The sequence below is a fragment of the Bubalus kerabau genome, chromosome 2, assembly GCF_029407905.1.
Source record: "Bubalus kerabau isolate K-KA32 ecotype Philippines breed swamp buffalo chromosome 2, PCC_UOA_SB_1v2, whole genome shotgun sequence".
Classification (NCBI taxonomy): domain Eukaryota; kingdom Metazoa; phylum Chordata; class Mammalia; order Artiodactyla; family Bovidae; genus Bubalus; species Bubalus kerabau.
The window spans coordinates 24,610,493-24,632,252 of record NC_073625.1 but is presented as its reverse complement, the minus strand read 5'-3'; positions in this window follow the sequence as shown (position 1 = coordinate 24,632,252).

Sequence of the window (21,760 nt, the reverse complement as noted above, 5' to 3'; positions counted from 1 at the left end):
ACATTTTCTCCAACACTTGTTAGCCCTTCCCTTTTTGACAATAGTGTGAGCTGATACCTCATTGTGGTTTGATTTGCGTTTCCCTGACGACTGGTGATGTTGAGCATCTCTTCATGTGTCTGTTGGTTGTCAGTATGTCGCCTTTGGGAAAATGCCTATTCAGATCTAATGCCCATTTTTAAATTGACTTTTCGCTTTTTTCCTCTTGAGTTGGAGGCGTTTGTTTAATATTTTAGTTATTAACCCCTTATAGGATATACGATTGGCAAATATTTTCTCCCATTCAGTAGGTTGCCTTTTCACTTTATTGATGATAAAGTGAATCTTTTGCTATGCAGATTTTTTTAGTGTACTGTATTTCCACTTGCTTATTTTGCTGTTGATAGATTTAATTGACTTGTCTCTATATATCACATTTTTAATTGAGAAATTATCTCTATAGGGACAAATTCTGCTGGACAGAAAATATTCAATTCTGTTTTTGCATTAAAATATATAAATGCTTTTAGTTCAGTTCAGTCACTCAGTCGTGTCCTACTCTTTGTGACCCCATGAACCGCAGCACACCAGGCCTCCCTGTCCATCACCAACTCCCAGAGTCCACCCAAACCCATGTCTGTTGAGTCGGTGATGCCATACAACCATCTCATCGTCTGTCGTCCCCTTCTCCTCCTGCCCTCAATCTTTCCCAACATCAGGGTCTTTTCAAATGAGTCACCTCTTCACATAAATGCTTTAGCTAAAATATTTTCACACGTACTTTTTTGCTTCTTTCAGAGTACCTTTCTACTATAAACATTAAAAATAGTTTCTATTTGATACTTTTTACAATATTCTATCGGAGAAGGCAATGGCACCCCACTCCAGTACTTTTGCCTAGAAAATCCCACAATATTCTATGTACTTTAGATGATGTCAAATCATAGAACTTCTCATTTCATACCAGTACAGAACTAAATACACATGTATCCAATTATTTAAAAAGAAAAGCACTTTCAAAATATTCTTCCCACATGTTCTTCCTAAGCACATATATAGTTTCAAAATCATATCTTTTGCACTGTTTACATCAATTAATTTGTTCTGTTCCGGCCTTTCTCTTGCTGAGATAGCATTTAACATTTACTATTTGCAGCCATTATCTTCAAGACATTTTAGTGTTTGTTAATATTTTTATCCAACTTACTCTTTCAACCTCAAATCATCTTTCATGTATCACCTACTTGTCTGATTCCAAACCCCAATTGTAGAGATTAGACAATTCTCCTAACAGTCCTGGTTATCAGGAAATTTAGCCTAATACTGCAGGACTGAACACACAGGGAAAAGAAGTGAAAATTTTTTTTTTTTTTTTTTTTTTTTACTTTTGGCCATGTCACATGGCTTGCAGACTCTCAGTTTCCTAACCAGGGGCTCACCCTGGGTCCTGGCAGTGAAAGCACTGAGTCCTAACCACTAGACCACCAGGGAATTCCCAGAGCATGCATTTTTAATGGGGGAAAAAAGACTTAGGAGTCACTGATACTGGATAGGAAAACTTCTATTCTTGTGAAGTTTAACAAATTACGTTTTGAAGAGACAGTTAGCTTGGATTCATGATAATGTAAAAGTTAGAAGAAGATATATGTAGGGATAACTAAGAGAAAGAAAAATGATTGGGTGTTCTACATGAATTGAGCCCATGAATAGTTTATAAGAATTTGATGGAGAAAAAAAAAATGTTAGGACATAGGCATTCGACTTATATCCCACCCACTGTGACAACCAGAGATTCCTTTTGGCCAGAGTCCCTTGGGAGCAAAATTTAGCTCAAAGGTTTTATCATGTTTGTATCTGTACTAAAGGGAGAGTCTGGACCAATGTCAGCCTGGCTTCTGTCCCTCACTCCTGATAGCCCATGTGGGTGTGAGTATCCCTAATCCACAATATAAATAATGTTTCCTCAGCACTCCAGAAGAATATTAAACACCACAGGCTCAGTGAAATCTTAAAGCTTCACCTTGCCATAAACTCTTTATATCTAAGTCAGTTAGTAACAATATTGGCTGCTGCCCCAGATATAAGAATTGGTGGTGTTCAATATTTGGTTTATAAGTAGTTTTGCCTACTTAAAATCTCTTTGTCTTCTTAGCATGTTGGTTTGTACATGGGACGACTTGACACATCTTTGGAAATTAAATGGAAGGCATGAGTGAATTACTTCTGGAATTCAATTTTTATCACAATATCAATTCATATGGGTTTAAAATTGTGGATTGGAATTGGATATCTTTCCTTTGCTGACAGTTTCTTTAATTCTGGAAGCCTATTGCTCTTTTAAATGCTATTTTGTTCCTGAAATATTTAATTTTTCCTCCCTTTAGATTTGCAAATATATAAGCTGGGAATAAGGTCCAGAGCAATGGACCCTGTCCTGGAAATGTTGCACAATTTGAGAATACAATCTTTTTCTTCAAAGGAGCTATTGAAGGAGCTGACGTTTACCTGACTGGTTTGAATAGTACTGAATTATTTTCCTCCTTGTATATATTGAAAAGCATATTTTCTTTATTCCTATAGATAGAAAATATTGTCATTATTTAAAAATATCTTTTTTGTTGTTTTGACTTTTCTCTCAGGGATAACATCAGCTCATTTTCAATATACATTTTGTTTCACCTGTGTAGTTTTCTTATTTCTCCAATGTCTCTGACTGATTTATAAGGCATTATTTATAATTTATGAGTTCTAGTTTTGTAGCTTTAGGGTTAAGGTGATGATTTTTTCCTTACTATGACTAGTTCCCTCAGAAAGAACATTTTGTTGGCATCTACTCTCTAAATGATCAAAGATCACCTTTCAATTTCCTCAAGTCTGTTTTTAAACTTAACTCTTTTCCTAAAAAAGTCAGTCTCAAACTCTTTCAGGTTTCTTGCCAGAATGAATTGTTTTCTTTTGTCTCTTTTATTCTTTGTAGGCTCTTCTGCTCTGTTTTAAAGAATAGCCTCTCTCACTTACCTGTGTTTCTATTTTTCTTTTTTATGTTTTATTTATTTGAAAAATCTTTATTGGAGTGCAGTTGATTTACAATGTTGTGTTAGCAAAGTGTATCAGTTATACATATATCTACTTTTTTTTTTAAGATTCTTTTCCTATATCGGCCTTTACAGAGTATTGATCAGAGTTTCCTGTGATATACAGTAGGTCCTTATTGGTTATCTACTTTATATATAGTAGTGTGTCTATATCAATCCCAATCTCCCAGTTTATTCCCTTCCCTTACCCTCTGATATCTATGTTTGTTTTCTACATCCGTGACACTCCTCAGTCCTTGGGATTCTGCAGGCAAGAATACTGGAGTGGGTTGCTATTTCCTTCTCCAGTAAATAAGTTCTTTGTACCCTTTTTTAAGATTCCACGTATAAATGATATCATATAATATTTGTCTTTCTCTGTCCAACTTCATTCAATGTCACAATCTCTAAGTCCATCCATGTTGTTGCAAATTCTGGCTGTTTTTCTTCATTGCATTATATCAGTTATTTAAAATATGTTATAGGTAACTTTGGGGCTTCCCTGGTAGCTCAGTGGGCCAAGAATCCATGTGCAGTGCAGGAGATGCAGTTTTGATCCCCAGGTCGAGAAGATCCCTTAGAGGAGTGCATGGCAATGCACTCCATTATTCTTTTCTGGAGAATCCCATGGACTGAAGAGCCTCGTGAGCTACAGTCCATAGGGTCACAAAGAGTCAGACATGACTGAGCGATAGAGCACACACACATAGGTAACTGTAATGCAGATGACTACCATTTATGACTTGAAAAATATAATTTATATCTCAGTCACTTTCCCATTATTTGGGGAAGTAATTGGGCTCCTTCTGTTTCATGTAAAGTTGAAAATTCTCAAAGCAAATGAGAATATGAACTCCAGAAGAAAGGTAGTAAGCAAATCTACTTTTCTGAGTTGTATGTTAAAGGTACTAAAAGAATAGAGGCAAATTTCTCATCAAAATATTTAATCCTGGTGGAATTTTAAAAGTATTAATAGAATATGCTGAGAAGCATATGAGGTTTTCTGGGGATTTGGGAAGCTAGAAATGAATGGTATACATTTTATGCTTTCTGGGAGCTTATAGTTTACTTGGGGTCAGAAAACTTACGACACAATAATTTGGATAGGTAGACAAGGAAATAAGAGATAATGTAAGATCATACTTGATTAAGAGACAAGTTAGGCAAGCCATTACAATTCTAAGTCCAGAGACTAGAAGGGGGTTTTATTATAAGAATCAGAGCCTTGATCCTATTGCATTATTACTTTTAAAATCTCTCAAATAATAATCTCTCAAAACTTTCCTATAGGTCAAAAAGGGTTTTTTAATACAGATATTGAAATCAACAGTTCATACACACTATATACACACATGTATATAGTGTATACACATATAAGCATGTATATATGTGTATAAAATGGTAGTCTGTAATAAGTGCTCATCCCCATTTAGAGCTAACACCTGAGTATGTAACTGCCCAGGTGCCTGGTGCTCAGGAGTGAGTAACTGCTCGCTGCTGGGATGTCAGATGCAGGAGGCAAGGAAGTGTCAACACAAGGAAGAAAATGGAAAGTGCAATTTAAACTAGTAGCTAACATCACAGATTAAATAAATGATAAAATAGCAGGGTTTGAGATAGAGGTTGTCAGTAAGTGTAAACCATTTTAACTGCATTTTTTGTTTTTACAATTTTCTGCAATTTTCCATTTTTTGTGCTAAAGCTGTCAAAGAAGATGACCACAATTTTGTATGAAGTGTTCCACAATTTTCTTACAGCGTTCATTAGCACTCCATGGCAAATATTTTGAGCTGCCCACATGTGCACTGGAAAATGGATCACAATCACAACAAAATAACCGAACTCAAGAAGCAAAGCCATTTTGGGTGTTAGGAAGAATGCACTGAATGAATACCTTTATTCGTTGGATCCCGTCTACCCCTGACATTTTAGATTTTGATAAATAGGATGCATTCAAAATACATGCTAAAGGGACTGGACTTGGGCTTTGAGAAACTCCTAGATAGAGATTCCAGGAAAGCTGTGAACAAATCGGCACAGACCAGGCATCTCCTGCTTGAGCAGAGCGGGGTCCCACAGCCCTCCTGGGGAGGGTCCAGGGACGCCATTAGCAGTGTGCCAGCAAAAGATGCTCCTGGGTTCACAGTTACAAGCTATTTGCTTGTAAAATTACTTGGAAAATGATAAAATTTTTGCTTGTTTATAAATTTCTTTGAAGAGTCTATATAATCCAGTCGTATGAAAAAGTGATTATTTTTTATAGAGTAAGTCACTCTATTTACTACTTTGAAAATCCTTAAAGGAGTGAATTGCCTACAAGATGAAATTTCTCAGAGCCTATCATGGAATTTAAAAAGATGTGGTATATACACACAAAGGAATAAAATGAAATAAAACAAATATTAAATAAAAATAAATTTATTTTTTATAAATACATGAAATGAAATAATGCCATTTGCAGAACATGGATAGACCTACAGATTATCATACTAAGTGAAATAAGTCAGACAGACAAAGAGAAATATCATATGATATTGCTTACATGTGACGCTTAAAAAATGACATAAATGAACTTTTTTACAAAACAGAAACAGACTTGTAGATACAGAAAACAAACACGATTATCAAAGGGAGAAGGTGGGGAGGGATGAATTACTTTAGGATTAAAATATACACACTACATATAAGAGATAACCAAGCAGGACCTGCTGTATAGCACAGGGGACTATAGTTAAATGTCTTGTAATAACCTGTAGTGGAAAAGAATCTGAAAAAGATATACGTACAGCTGAATCACTTTGCTGTATACTTGAAACTATCACATTATAAATGATATTTCAATTAAAAAAATTAAAAACAGAAAAAATAACCTCTAGCTTCACAGCTAATGCTTCCCCTACTACATACACTGCCACTTCCTTTCTGGCATGAATTTGTCTTTGCTTCTCATGGTTCTGCCAACATCGCATGCACGTTTATATGTTTACACATGTCTTTATTTTTCCCCCTGCTTAGAATGGCCTCCTCATTTCTTTGATAGACTCTTAAAAAGTTAGAAATTGAAAACCTTTTGAGTTCTTTCATCCTACCCTTTGCCCCTTCAAGGAACTGCCTTTGTTTCTGTGGGTTTCTCAGTACCTGGTACATGGTCTACTGTTGCAGGGTTGTTAGTTTGAGCTCCTCAAGGAGGAAACTGTGCTTATATCACTAGAACCTAAACAAGTATAGTGACATGCACAAAGTGAAAAGTCATCACATAATTATAGAAACAATGAAAAGGAAAGAATAATAGAAGGATGGGAAAGAGAGAAGAGAAGAGATAGGGAACCAAGGAAAGGAGGGAAGAAAGAGAGGGAGGGGGCAGAAAGGTAAAGAAAAGGAAGAAAAACTAGATGAATGAGACACTGAATAATTAGAAAGTAAGTCTCCAACCATCAGAGGAAAATAAACATGTCACTGCTCATGAAAAATCAAAATTCAGAATGTGTTAATTTATGAAATATAGAACTATAGTGAAAATCCTTATTAGAAATATCAGGTGACACCTAGTCAATAAATACAAGAATGATTCTATGAAATTTTATTACAAATTGTTCAGTACTTGAAGGGACAAGACAGCATATTAAAAAGACAGAAACATTAGACAGCATAGACATCCTAGACAGCATATTAAAAAGCAGAGACATTACTTTGCCAACAAAGGTCCATCTAGTCAAAGCTATGGCTTTTCCAGTAGTCATGTATGGATGTGAGAGTTGGACTATAAAGAAGGCTGAGCACAAAAGAGTTGATGCTTTTGAACTGTGGTATTGGAGAAGACTCTTGAGAGTTCCTTGGACTGCAAGGAGATCAAGCCAGTCAATCCTAAAGGAAATCAGTCCTTACTATTCATTGGAAGGACTGATGCTGAAGCTGAAAATCCAATACTTTGACCACCTGATGTGACTCTGGATTGGAAAAGACCCTGATGCTGGGAAAGATTGAAGGCAGGAGGAGAGGGGACGACAGAAGATGAGATGGTTGGATGGCATCACCAACTTGATGGACATGAGTTTGAGTAAGCTCCAGGAGTTGGTGATGGACAGGGAAGCCTGGCATGCTGCCGTCCATGGGGTCACAAAGAGTCGGACATGACTGAGCAACTGAACTGAACTGAAGGGACTAATTAGTTAAGCTTTGGTCAGCACTGACCTATTTTTATTGGAACAGGAAATGAAAATCAGTCAACTGTCATCACCTAGAAGTAAAGAGGAAAGGTAAATTTATCTGATCCTGGAAGAAACTTCCTTGAGAAACATCCTAAGAACATGTATCTGTGGCCATCATGGAAGGACTAAGACATTTATTCTAAGCTAGCTATTTTACTGACAAGCACAGAATGATGATGATGGAAATAATAGGGCATGGAAAAGAGAGGGAGAAGAGAAAAAAAAGCAAAGTTATTTTACCCTAACGTATCCACTTCTACATGTTAAATTGAAAGTCCCTTAGTCATGTCCAACTCTTTGCAAACCCATGGGCTATAGCCTGCCAGGCTCCTCTGTCCATGGAATTCTCTAGGCAAGAATACTGGAGTGGGTAGCCATTCTCTTCTCAAGGGGATCTTCCCAATGCAGGGCTTGAGCCCAGGTTTCCCACGTTGCAGGCGAGTTCTTTACTGTCTGAGCCACCAGGGAAGCCCTCTACATGTTAAGTCTATTTAAAATACTTTTCATAACAAACATGCATTGGCCCATCAGGAATGAAAAATAAGTCAGTTGCAACACCCATTTGGAGAGATGCAAACAATTTGGGGTGGTGTCATAGATCCCAGAGTTCTCTTGTATTTCAGTATTTTTTATTATTCATTTTATTTTAGTTGCCTTGGTGGGGACATTTTTGTGTCACATTGAGGAAATCTATTTCTATCAATACAGATGGTTACTTACAGATTACTTTTGTTAAACTGGCTTTAATTCTTATCTCTTTCTAACCTGGAGCCCCCTTCTCAGTATTTACCTACTATATAATGGAGACATATTTCATAAATCTTGATTTTTCCAGACTGTGCACTTTTTAATTTAACCTTCTATCTGTGATTAATGGAGAAGCTTAGTCCTGCCTCCTGTAATGGGTCTAGTCCTGTTTGCCCACTACATCAAAGTGTAATACATTTTGTTCAACTGAGATGAGATTTAAGAGGGGAAAAAAATGAAAGCAGAGTTACATGCTTATTTTCTTTCCATTGTTCATCTCTTTCTTAGTCTTTCAGTCAATTGGGTTGAGAACAGTAAAGACAGAGCCAGTGGATAGAAGAAGAGAAGCTTGACAGGCAATCTGAAATTATAGGAAGGCAGGGAATTACTTCTAAAACACCTTGCTGCAATTTTCTGCTTGGCCAATGCAACCTTCTGGTTTTTTTTTTTTTAATTTTATTTTATTTCACTTTACAATACTGTATTGGTTTTGCCATATATCAAAATGAATCTGCCACAGGTATACATGTGTTCCCCATCCTGAACCCTCCTCCCTCCTCCCTCCCCATACCATCCCTCTGGGTCGTCCCAGTGCACCAGCCCCAAGCATCCAGTTCATGCATCGAACCTGGACTGGTGACTCGTTTAGTACATTTAGGGAACCACATTTTCTTTCTAACATTTTCAAATAGCTGTCTTCTTTAAAGATGCCAATAGTTAACGTCTGGTTCTGTAAACTGTAAGCGCTTATGCCTGTCATTGGAATCACTGTTAGTTCAGCATTGGCAGAAGGTTGCAGACAATTCCCAGAGATCAAACAAAAGCATTAGCTCCAGTATTTTTTTTTTATTAAGCTTCTATGGATGTCTCTAAATTCAATTGTCTCTTCTTTGTGACAGAGGTGCCAACTATCTATCAAATTATACCGTGAAAAACTTGCTCCACACTGGCAAGGTCTCTGTGGGAATTCATTATCTTAACAACAGACTCATTTTGAAAGTTATGATCTGAAATGAACTTGCAGGCTCTTTCATTAGAATCCAGTTATATGCAGTGTGCACTTAAAATTATTTTAATTTCTTCCTTCCTTCCTTTTTGATTAAAAAAAAATCTACTCATTCAATCCTGATGATAGTTACTCTATTCTTTTCCCAACTTAAACAAAAATATGACTGAGCTGGACTTAGTCCTCAGATCGACTGCAAGTCTAGCATTTCCAGAATTTCTGCTTTGTCAGTACCCACTCTCTGCCCCATTAACTTAAAGCAAACAAACAAATAACAATCTTTACATGAAGACAATTCTGTATGTTGGAGAAGGTTTTATAATTTTTAATATAAAAGAAAAAGAGAAGCCAAGGCAAATCAGTGTGTGGCAGTGAGAAATCTCCAAATTTATTATTCATGGTGGGGAGGGGACAGAGAAAGTTAGGCTGACTAGTTTATATCGTCAAATAATCCAAGCTTCTCATTTTGTCAGTGCCAACTGCCTCCTCAAACAAATAGAAATTGATGGACTTGAATTCCTTCTTGTTCATTTCCATACCCTCTCCTTCACCATGCTAGCATCCCTTGAAATGGTCCGAAGGAGCATAGAGGTGGTACAGAGGGCAGAGTGTTACCAAACCAAAACTAGATCATTAGACCCAGAATTAATGGGCTTTCTGGCTTCCCGTGGAGGTCTTAAAACCCCCCGGAGTTGAATTGAATGGGTTCATTGCACATTTCTTCTTGCCTATAGCACAGTTAAAGGCAGGAAGAAAAATAATTCCTTCTGATACAGCACTAACAGTAAGAGGACCTAGTGGAGTGGTGGGTGCTTAGGGGAAAACCTTGCTTCTTGTTAAGTAGTGACTGACTTATTAGGGACTCGAAATGAGGGGTAAATGAATAAATTAATAGCTGAGGCAGTGAGTGGGAAAAAGAATTGTATTCCTTCTTTGCACAGCCTCTTACTAGCTGTGAATGTGAACATGCCATTTCACTCTTGAAAGTCAGTTTCATTGATGAAGTAGTAACAGAGGAATTATGGTTGTTTAACCTTTATTCTGAGCTTCACATGACAGAATGAATGTGAAAGCACTTTGTAATTTAACCTCTTACTACCAAAACTTAAAAAACGATGCACCATTTTCCTAAAGATGTGTTTACATGATTTATATGTAGTCTTCCCTTCATGATCCTTACATTTATCTTGAGCCCTCCAGCCAAGCTGGATTGGTTTGGTCCTTAATGGACCCACATTAAAGCTCTAGTAGAGACTGCTCCTAATTTGCATTTGGTCTGTTAGACTTTGCTTGAGGCACCGATTTCTCAGAATGTTGATGTACCTGTCTCATCTCCCACTGCTCTGTTTTAAAGCCTGCACATTAAATGGGCTCTAAACTCTTTGCAAATTTTTGACAAATAGCTTTTGGGTCCTGCTAAGTACAGATCTTTGCTGCATCCTTGCCCTCAACTCTGATTCAAGTCTCAGACTTCTTTTCATAATATAATCTTGCACTACTGCATTAATGCCCACAAATGCGGCCCTGGGATGTCAAGTCTCTCTGTGCCAATCCTATAGCAGAAGAGAACATCAAATCACAGATCCAGCCCCACTTTGATCTGGGGTGGCTGACTTGGAAAGCCTTAGACTTCTGTTTCCTTTTTTAAAATATTTTAAAAATATGTATCTATAAAGTTTAAAATATGCACAAAAATGTACACAAAATAGCTAATTGTATACCTTACTTCCCCTAATATTTTTGTTTATGTCTGTACTCTTCCAGTGTTTCTCTTCAAATAGGCGCAAATAAAAAGCTAGACACATATAATTTGTCCAGATTTTCACATGAGAGTCCTCCCCACAAGTTATTACTCAGCAAGATATACCTACTAGTTTATAACCATCAGTATATAGGTAGCCTCCAAAATAGTTTCAACTGCTTGACCTGCAGCTTCTGAAAAATATAAGTTAAAATCTCAAAGTATGTTTTGATGCATTTATATCCCCCTGATATCTTTCAGATGTTGTCTTTCTTTAATTAAAAAATTTTTTTTAATTTATTAGAGAATGGTTGCTTTACAATATTGCATTGGTTTCTACTGTACAGCAAAGCGAATCAGCAGCATATATACATATATCCCCCTTTTTTGGATTTCCTTCCCTTTTGCTGCTGCTGCTGCTAAGTCTCATCAGTCGTGTCCGACTCTGTGCGACCCCATAGATGGCAGCCCACCAGGCTTCCCCGTCCCTGGGATTCTCCAAGCAAGAACACTGGAGTGGGTTGCCATTTCCTTCTCCAATGCATGAAAGTGAAAAGTGAAAGTGAAGTCGCTAAGTCGTGTCTGACTCTAGCGACCCCATGGACTACAGCCCACCAGACTCCTCCGTCCATGGGATTTTCCAGGCAGGAGTACTGGAGTGGGGTGCCATTGCCTTCTCCGTTCCTTCCCTTTTAGGTCACCACAGAACATCAAGTAGAGTTTCTGTGCTATGCAGCTGTTGTTGTTCAGTCACTCAGTCATGTCTGACTCTTTGCGACCCCATGGACTGTAGCATGCCAGTCTTCCCTGTCCTTCACCAACTCCTGGAGTTTGTTCAAACTCATGTTCATTGAGTTGGTGATGCCATCCAACCATCTCATCCTCTGTCATCCCCTTTTCCTGCCTTCAGTCTTTCCCAGCATCAGGGTCTTTTCCAATGAGTTCGCTCTTCGCATCAGGTGGCCAAAGTATCAGAACTTCAGCATCAGTCCTTTCAATAAATATTCAGGATGGATTTCCTTTAGGATTGACTGGTTTGATCTCCTTGCTGTCCAAAGAACTCTCAAGAGTCTTATCCAACACCACAGTTCAAAAGCATCAATTCTTCTATGCTCAGACTTCTATATGGTCCAACTCTCATATTCATACATGACTACTGGAAAAACCATAGCTTTGACTATAGAGATTTTTGTTGGCAAAGTAACGTGTTTGCTATTTTAATACACTGTCTAGGTTTATCATTGCTTTTCTTCCAAGGAGCAAGAGTCTTTTAATTTCATGGCTCCACTCACCATTCACAGTGATTTTGGAGCCCAAGAAAATAAGGGCTATCACAGTTTCCTTTTTTTCTCCATCTATTGGTCATGTAATATTGGAACTGGATGCCATGATCTTAGTTTTTTGAATATTGAGTTTTAAGCCAAACTTTTCACTCTCCTCTTTCACCTTCATCAAGAGGCTCTTTAGATCCTCTTTCATTTTTTGCCATAAGGATAGTGTTAGTACTGATATTTCTCCTGGAAATCTTGATTCCAGCTTGTGTTTCATCCAGTCAGGCATTTTGCAGGATGTACTCTGCATATAAGTTAAACAAGTACAGTGACAATACACAGCCTTGATGTACTCCTATCTCAATTTTGAACCAATCTGTGCTATGCAGTAAGTTCTCATTAATTATCTATTTTGTACGCAATATCAATAGTGCAGGTGTTGCCTTTTATGACTTTTTTTTTCTGGCCCAATTGTTTTTGATCATTTCTTTTCTTGATGGAATATTACTTTAATCCTATATAACTTCCTCTTTCTCATGAATTTCTCCTGACTTTTCCACTTAATTCTGTTTTATTGGCTATTTAATTCGCTGCCATAGCTGCTTCTTGTTTCCATGTTTGTTTTTCAGGTAAACATTCACTTACACTTACATAGTGAAAGTGAAAGTTGCTCAGTCATGTCCAACTCTTTGCAACCCCATGAACTATACAGTCCATGGAATTCTCTAGGCCAGAATACTGGAGTGGGTAGCCTTTCCCTTCTCCAGGGGATCTTCCCAATGCAGGGATCAAACCCAGGTCTCCCACATTGCAGGTGGATTCTTTACCAGCTGAGCTACAAGGGAAGACCACACTTACATAAACCTGAAGGAATTAGGACAAACACCAGTCCTAGTCCTAGGACAGGGTCCTGAGTGTCCTTTCTGTCAGGACATCCAGGAGCTCCTGAGGAAGAGAACGGAATGGCCAGAGTACTGGGGATGTATGATTTCTCTTTTTAAATTTTGTTTTTAGATAATGTATTCATCATTTGAAGTCATTCTTCTATGGTACTTAATGTTTCTCAGGTACTTAAATATTTAGTCCCTTTAACACACATTCCCTTTGAAGAATCGACTAATATATTGTTGGGGGAGGGATGAAAGTGAAAGAAAGTCACTCAGTCATGTCGGACTCTTTGTGACCCCATGGACTGTAGCCTACCAGGGTCTTCCGTCCATGGGATTTTCCAGGCAAGAATACAAGAGTGGGTTAATTCCAGGTCCTTGCATTTGCCTGTTCTATTTGGAGATTGTGGTGGAATTTGCTTTAGGGCAGAGTTTATGACATTCAGTAAGGTTCTAACACTTCCCCATTACAGTTTCCCTCCCATCAACCAATCTGATCTTTCGGGGAATCTCTTAGTATCTCAACTATAGGTCCTGCTGTTTTTCCAGAACAACCCTGGGTGGATTCACCCTCACGTGGTGGATGAGAAAGAATCCATCAGAGCCAACTTATTCAGAGAACGTAGAGCTTTTATTATCCCCTCGTTAGTCAGCAGGTCCTCCATGCTACTCCAGTCAGCACTGAACTGCTCTTGATGCTTTTCTACCACCAAATAGAGCTGGAACAATCAATGCCTCAAGCAGGGCACAGTCAGAAGAGCTGCCAAGGGGATCTATTGGATATCCCTTCTTTTCTACCTGGACTATTATTTCCTGAACTTATATTAGGACCCAGTCACCATCCGGCTGGTAGAATATTTAAATATTGGGTTCTGGGATAGATCAGATGTTCTCTTGCTTTTATGTATCTGCAGGATAATTTTAGGGGATGAGAATCAACAGCTATTACTTCACCATCTTACCATGAAGCAGACCTTGCAACCCTCCTCCCACCCTGCCCAGTAAGTGTGTATTGCACAATTTAGAATTAAGTTCAGAGTATCTATCCTGAAATAGATGTAGAACATTTTTTTTAATTCTCTAAGTTTTTAGTACATCTGTTTTATAAATAATTCAAATACTTCGACATCTTGAAAATTGAGACATATGATTGATTGTTGTATTTTTCCAATTATCTGCCAAAGTGCTTTGGAGCATAATAAGTGCACCGAAAAAGTTATCTAATTTAATGGACATCTTCAACATAACTGAAATTCAGAAGGATAGCTTTCCCTCAAGGATAAAATGTATGGAAATTCATGCCATCTAGGAGGTTTTTTTGGCTATGAGAAAAGTATTCTCTATCATGCAGTTTCTGAATGAAATGTTTCCATGGATATTATAGCTTGAATTATCTTCATTTCATTAGTTTTAAAAACCCTCTGCAGAAATCTATTGTAAACATCCTTCACTGCAGTGTTGGAGAGCTATACTCTGATTCCTTTATAATCTCAAATAACCTCACCACGTATTGAGCCCAGAAAACGCAGCCATAAGCTCAATTTTTGGAGAAAAGGTAGTATTATCTAGTGTTCAGGGTTTTAAAACTTGGTTGTTCTGCAATTGTATTTTCCTTTAAGAAAAACCAACAGGGGATTTTCAAGATGTTAACCCAAGATAATAAAGGGAAAAATAGGATATGAGAGAAAAAAGCAGAGTCTAGGATAATTCAAAATTATCCTAGACCATTTGGGGCCATTTGTATTGAACAAAATTAAATTGAAAAAAGAAATTAATGATCACCCATGTGCTTGGTAGAAAACCTCCAGATTTTATATAATACTGTATAAAATCAACTGTATGTATTTTTGCTGCTAGTATGTAAGTAGCTAAATACAGCTAGAGACAATTATACAAGATAAATGGTACCCTCATTAATGTACAATTATTGACTCAGAAAACTGCTTACTATATTTCTTTAGTTAAATCAGTTTTATGCTTCCTGCTATGACAATTAGAAGTTTCTGTAATTTCTTTTTCCTACTGGGCTACCATCATCTCTTGCCAAAACTACAACATCCTAACGATTTTCCCAATTTACTCTTGCTTCTCTCAAATAAACTCTTCATGTATAGCTACAGTGAGCTTTTATTTTTTTAACTTTTTATTAAAGTATACCATACATGCATGCACAAAAGTTCACATATTATGTGCCACTTCATAAATTTTCATGAACCAAAAACACCCACATGGTCATTTTCAAGTCAAGAAAGAATATTCTGGCCCACAGAGTCTTGCCCTGTTCGCTCTTCCAGTCAGCAGCCAGCCCTCAGAAGCAAATACTTTTGTGACATCCACCAGCATATTTACTTTTGTCTGTTTGTGCTTTATATAAATGGATTAATAAAGAAGTATTCTTTGTTCTTGTAGCCCCCTTTTTTTGGGGGGGGTGGCGGCAAGAATACTGCAGGGGGTTGCCATTCCCTTCTCCAGAAGATCTTCCTGACCCAGGGATTGACTCATTGGAAAAGACTCTGATGCTGGGAGGGATTGGGGGCAGGAGGAGAAGGGGACGACAGAGGATGAGGTGGCTGGATGGCATCCGTGACTCGATAGACATGAGTCTGGGTGAACTCCGGGAGTTGGTGATGGACAGGAAGGCCTGGCGTGCTGCGATTCATGGGGTTGAAAAGAGTTGGACACAAATGAGCAACTGAACTGAACTGAACTGATTCTTTGTTCACTAGGAATCTTTTCTTTTTTCACTGAGAACTATGGTTGTAAAATTAACCCATGCTTTTGTTTTTATTATTGTGTGAATATACTCTTACATACATATCAACCCATAAATCCTCATTAATATAGTGGGCATTTGGTTAGTTTCCAATTTAAGTCTATCACACAATTGTGTTGCCATCTACATTTCTGTTTGGGATTCCCAGGTGGCAGTAGTGGTAAAGAATCTGCCTGCCAATATAGAAGACACAAGAAATGCCAGTTCAATCCCTGAGTCAGGAAGATCTCCTGGAGTAGGAAATGACAGCCCACTCCAGTATTCTTGCCTGGGAAATCCCATAGACAGAGGAGCCTGGTGGACTACAGTCCATGCGGTCACAAAAGAGGTGGATACAACTTAACAACAACAATATTGACAGCATATAAATGAGAGCTCCAGTTGCTTTAAGTATTTATCAGCACTTGATATTGTCAATCTTTTCTTAAAGCCTTTAAAAAAAATTCTTGAGAATATATAGTTGCATCTCATTGTGATTTCAGTTCGCATTTCCCTAAAAACTAAAGCAGTTGAGCACATATTCCTCTTTATTGGACATCTGAACATCTTATTTTATGAACTTTCATGTTTCTAGTGGGCTGACTGGCTTTCCTTATTGATTAGGAGATATTCTTTATACGTTGTGGGCATGCCTTCTTTGTCAGATATCTGTATTGCAAATATCTGCTCCCACTCTGAGCACTGCCTTTTCAATCTCTTCTAAATTCTAATATAGCCCAGTGTACCCTTTTAAAAAAATTTATGGCAAATATTTTGTACATTTTTTTAAAAGTAGTAGTTCCTCAGGAATGTCTTATGTAGTCTGAAGTTTGATCTCTGTATAAGTACCGCGCGCTAACCATTGAGCCACTGGCGCTCTGGCTTAGTACTTGGACAGGGGAAAGCATATCCACTTAAAAATGGGGGTGGTTACTAATGTTAGACATGGAGGAAAGAAGGGTGCCTTATTTGGAAGGTAAAGAAATGTGCTTTCTGAGCTTTCTCTTTTGAAATCCCTTAGGTGATTCCTTTGATCTTTTATTGATGAACACTGGGTCATAAGGAACCTAATATGAGTGATAGCAATATACATAACCTATGTAGAATCTCTGAGAGGTATATCACGTGCCAGAAAGAAAACAGACCTTAGATTAATGAGAAAAACTCTGCACTAGTAACCCCTACTCTGCCAGTCTTACAAGGTTATTATCAGAATCAAATGAAAAAAACAGTGAATAAATGTTGTTTATACTGCATATGGGAAAAGAAGCCATAGATGAATAGAATATAAAAATCTAACTTCTCTTGAAGCCATTGGAGAGCTGAGATTGCAGAACAGCTTAATGGTCTGCAATGTAAGGAAAGACAGACACCTTCAAGGAGGTCAGGTGAGGACCAGCCTCAGAAATGGAAGGAACTGGCATGCATTTATAGGCTCTTCTCCACGGACCTAATAAGGCACCAATAGGAAGGACCAGGGGCTTCCCTGGTGGCTCAATGGTTAAAGAATCTGCCTGCCAATGCAGGAGACACAGGTTTGATCCCTGGGTCAAGAAGATCCCCTAGAGGAAGAAATGGCAGCCCTCTCCAGTATTCTTGCCTGGGAAATCCCCAGGACAGAGGATCCTGGTGGATTACAGTCCATGGAGTTGCAAAAAGTCAGATATGACTGAGTACACATGCACACAGACAGGTAACACCAGGGCAGGGAGAGAGAGAGGAAAGCGTCTCCCTCCTACTGTGCATCTAGAGCACAGTCTCTAGACCCTGGACCCTTCCTACCTACCTGTCTCTACAGAGGCAGAGATGCCAATGGGCTCAGTTTAGATCAGCTCACCTCTTGCTGGCAGGGCTCTGTGGCTGGGGAGGTGATTTTAGTGTTATGTCTGTGATATAATTAAAAAAAAAATGTATTTGATCTTTGTCCCTGGTTCCTGGCACCGAGCTACAAAAGCCATTGAAATTTCTTAAGTGATAGAAGTATGTATGTTGTTATTCATTATAAGCCCCTTTTAACCACATTTCAGAAGGCAGGAGGAGAAGGGGATGTCAGAGGACGAGATGGTTAGATGGCTTCACCAACTCAATGGACATGCGTTTGAGCAAGCTCCAGTAGATGGTGAAAGACAGGGAAGCCTGCATGCTGCAGTCCATGAGGTTGCAAAGAGTGGGACATGACTGAGCAATTGAACAACAGCAGCAACCACACCTCAGTTTATGCTAACAAGGTGACTCATGTTGTTTAGTCGACCAGTCATTGGTGTCTGACTCTTTGTGACCCTATGGACTGTAGCCTGCCAGGCTCCTCTGTCCATGGGATTTCCCAGGCAAAGAATACTGGAGTGGGTTGCTATTTCCTTCTCCAGGAGATCTTCCAGGGATTGAACTCTCTTCTTCTGTGTTGCTGGCAGATTCTTTACTACTCGGCCTCCTGGGAAGCCCTGGTGGGCCCCAGGATAGCTCCAGGATGGGGGTAGATACTACAAAAGCAAGCCACATGGTTAGAGAATTGAAAGTCTCAGCCTTCCAATGGACAGTAATTTAAGCAAGTGCACCCACATCATAAAGCCCCATATAAAACTCCACATCAAGGCTGGGTGGAGCTTCCTGGTTGGGAAACACACTGATGTGCTAGAGGGTGGCATGCGGGTTCCACAGGAAGACAGCATGGAAACCCCTCTCCACAGTCCCTGCCCTTGGTGTTTCTTCCACTTGGTTTTTCCCAAGTTGCTATCTTGATAACAAAGCTATAATTGTAAGGATAGCTCTTTCAGTAACTCTGAGTTTTTCTAGTGGATTATTGAACTTGAATGAGGGTCCTGGGAACCCTGAATTTGTAGCCAGTTTGGACAGAAGTGTAGGTAACCTGGCACTTGTACCCCCACCTCAATTTGTATGTTGAGGCCCTAATCCCAATGTGATGGCATTTGGAGATGGGGCCTTTGGGAGATGATCAGGTTCAGGTAGAGTTATGAGGATGATGTCCTCATGATGGGATTAGTGCCTTAATAAGGACACCAGAGAGCGAGTCTGCTCTCTTTCTCTGCGTTTCTTTCTCCAGCCACCATGTGTGCACATAGCAAGAAGGTGGCCAGAAAAAGAACTCTTAATAGCAACCAAATCAGCTGTCACCTTTATCTCTGACTTTCCAGCCTCTAGAACTGGGAGAAAATAAATTGTTACGGTCATTTAGTCTGTGTTTTTTGTTACAACAGTCCTAGCTGACTGGGAGGCCTGGGGACCCCAGTTGCCTCTGGTGTCTGAAGTAGGAACAGTCTTGTGACAGATTATTCTATTGACCTGTGAGGTTTTTGTTCTTCCAGATAGTGTCAGAATTTAATTGAGCTGTTGGACATTCAGTTGATGTCAGAGAATTAGTGTTAGAATAGAGTATCAAAGATACAAAATCTTTAATTTCTTTTCTGTTTCTTAGGTACAAAACAAGACAACCAATGGCATATGTTCTCTGAACATCTCATCTGCTTAAAATGTAAATATCTACAAACAAACCTCAGAGATATTGTGCTTTTAATTGCAGACCACCTTGCTGCTGCTGCTGCTGCTAAGTCGCTTCAGTCGTGTCTGACTCTGTGCGACCCCATAGACAGCAGCCCACCAGGCTCCGCCGTCCCTGGGATTCTCCAGGCAAGAACACTGGAGTGGGTTGCCATTTCTTTCTCCAATGCAGGAAAGTGAAAAGCGAAAGTGAAAGTGAAGTCATGTCCGACTCTTAGCAACCCCATGGACTGTAGCCCATCAGGCTCCTCCATCCATGGGATTTTCCAGGCAAGAGTACTGGAGTGGGATGCCATTGCCTTCTTACTAAAGTAAAAATCTCTATAAAGTGAGTCACATGAAATTTTTGTCCTCAATGCATATAAAGGTTGTTTTTACACTAAAAAGTTGTTTTACACTGGAGTCTATTAAGTGTGCAACATTATGTCTAAATAATAATTATCATAATTAAAAATACTGCTAAAAAATACTAACCATTATCTAAGCCTTCAGCAAGTCATACTCTTTCTGTTACTTTTGCACTGAGAAACCAAAACATTTACATTGCTTGCTTTATTGCAAAATTTGCTTTATTGTCACGATGTGAAATTGATCCTGCACTATTTCTGAGTTCCATCTTGTAACATCAAAGGTTACTGATGACAGATGACCCCAACAAATATAATAATAATGAAAATGTTTGAAATATTGGGAGAGTACCAAAGTATGACACAGACACGAAGGGAACACATACTGTCGGGAGAATAGTGCCAACAGGCTTGCTGGACAATCGGTTGTGAAAAAGCTTAATTTGTAACAACAACAAATACAGTATCTGTGAAGCACAATAAAGTGCAAAAAAAATGAGGTCTGCCTGTATAAATTTTAAATTGACTTCAATTCCATTGTCTGCATCCTCAGCTATATTCATAGCACTTTACTGCCATATGAATACTTGTATTTAAATAAATACAAATACACAATACGGCTCAATAAATACTTGTAGAATCAATGAATAAATGACCCAATAGTCTCATTTTCAGAAAACTGTTGTGCACGTGCCATCCTAATTTTAAAAATTATTTTTCCTAGAACATTTTCTGCTATAGATTATATACTTGCTAGTTAGACTTAATCCAGATGGTAAAGGTTCTTCTCGATTCATTAAATGCTGTAGGAATGTCTTAAACCCCCAATTTCCCAGCATGGTAAAGCTCTAAAATCTTCCTTCCAAAAATAGTGCTAATTTATGTAAACTATATGTTTCAATGATTCTTTACTTGCTTTCCGTGTTTTCTCATCCTGACCCTTATATAAAGCTGATTCCCATTTATAACTGTGCCTTCTCCCCCCATACCTAACATTTTGTAAACTTATTAACTTTACAACAGATTGGATAGATAAAGCTCATGGGGCTGTCACAGGACACAGCAGGTCATCCTTTTCCCTGTGCTGTTCCTCTACCACATCCTTCCACCTCTGATGTCCTGATGCCAGACCCTACCCATCCCTGCAGACTCATCTACCCAAGTGGTCTAATCAAGGCATTTTCCAAACAAAGTCAGCTTGATCCCGAAGTCTCTCCTACAAGCACTGAGAACTCTATTTTCTCCCTCATTACATTCTCCAGTGAGCAACATGGGAGTGAGAGGTTCTCACAAATTTATTTCCTAAATTCTCTCTTTGAACCTTAGGTGAGGAAAAGGAAATGAGCACACCGACAAACCGGTCCACTCCCTTGGCCCAGCCTCTCTCCTACCTTTCTTATTGCTTTCTTATTAATTTTTATTGCCACATAGTTGCTTTACAATGTTGAGTTAGACTCCACTCTACAGTAAAGTGAATCAGCTATACAAATACATATATTCCCTCTTTTTTGGATTTTTCTTCCCATGTAGGTCACCACAGACCATTGAGTAGAGATCCCTGTGCTGTACAGTAGCTTCTCTCATTAGTTATCTATTTTATACATAGCATCTGTGCTGTGCTTATTCGTTCAGGCATGTCTGACTCTTTGCAACCCCATGGACTGTAGCCCGCCAGGTTCCTCTGTCCATGGGGATTCTCCAGGCAGTACTGGAGTTGCCATTCCCTTCTCCAGGGGATTTTCTCAACCCAGGGATAGAATCCAGGTCTCCCTCATTGCAGGCGGATTCTTTACCAGCTGAGCTACCAGGGAAGCACAGTATCGATAGTGTATATATGTCAATCCCAGTCTCGCAGTTACCCCCACTCTCCCTTTTTCCTCCTTGGTGTTGTCCACTAAAATAATAGACACAAACCTAAAAATTGAGGGTTAGGTTTTATTCGGCGGGAATGTCAGGACTTGAGCCCAGGAGACAGTATCTCAGGTGACCCTGAGAGAGCTGACTCCAAGGAGGCAGGGGAGGAGCACCGCTATATACAAGCTTGCAGTGAGCCGCAGGTAATCTGAATATTAAGTTTACTGTTAATTAAGAGAAAACTAAATCTCTCACATGAAGAGAATTAGCGATCTTCTGTGTATGGGACGAGGCAAGGCTTGCTGAAATTATTTCTTTCATATGCATCTAGTAATATGGAGCCAAAGCTGCTTTCTTTATTGTTCACATGTTAATTCC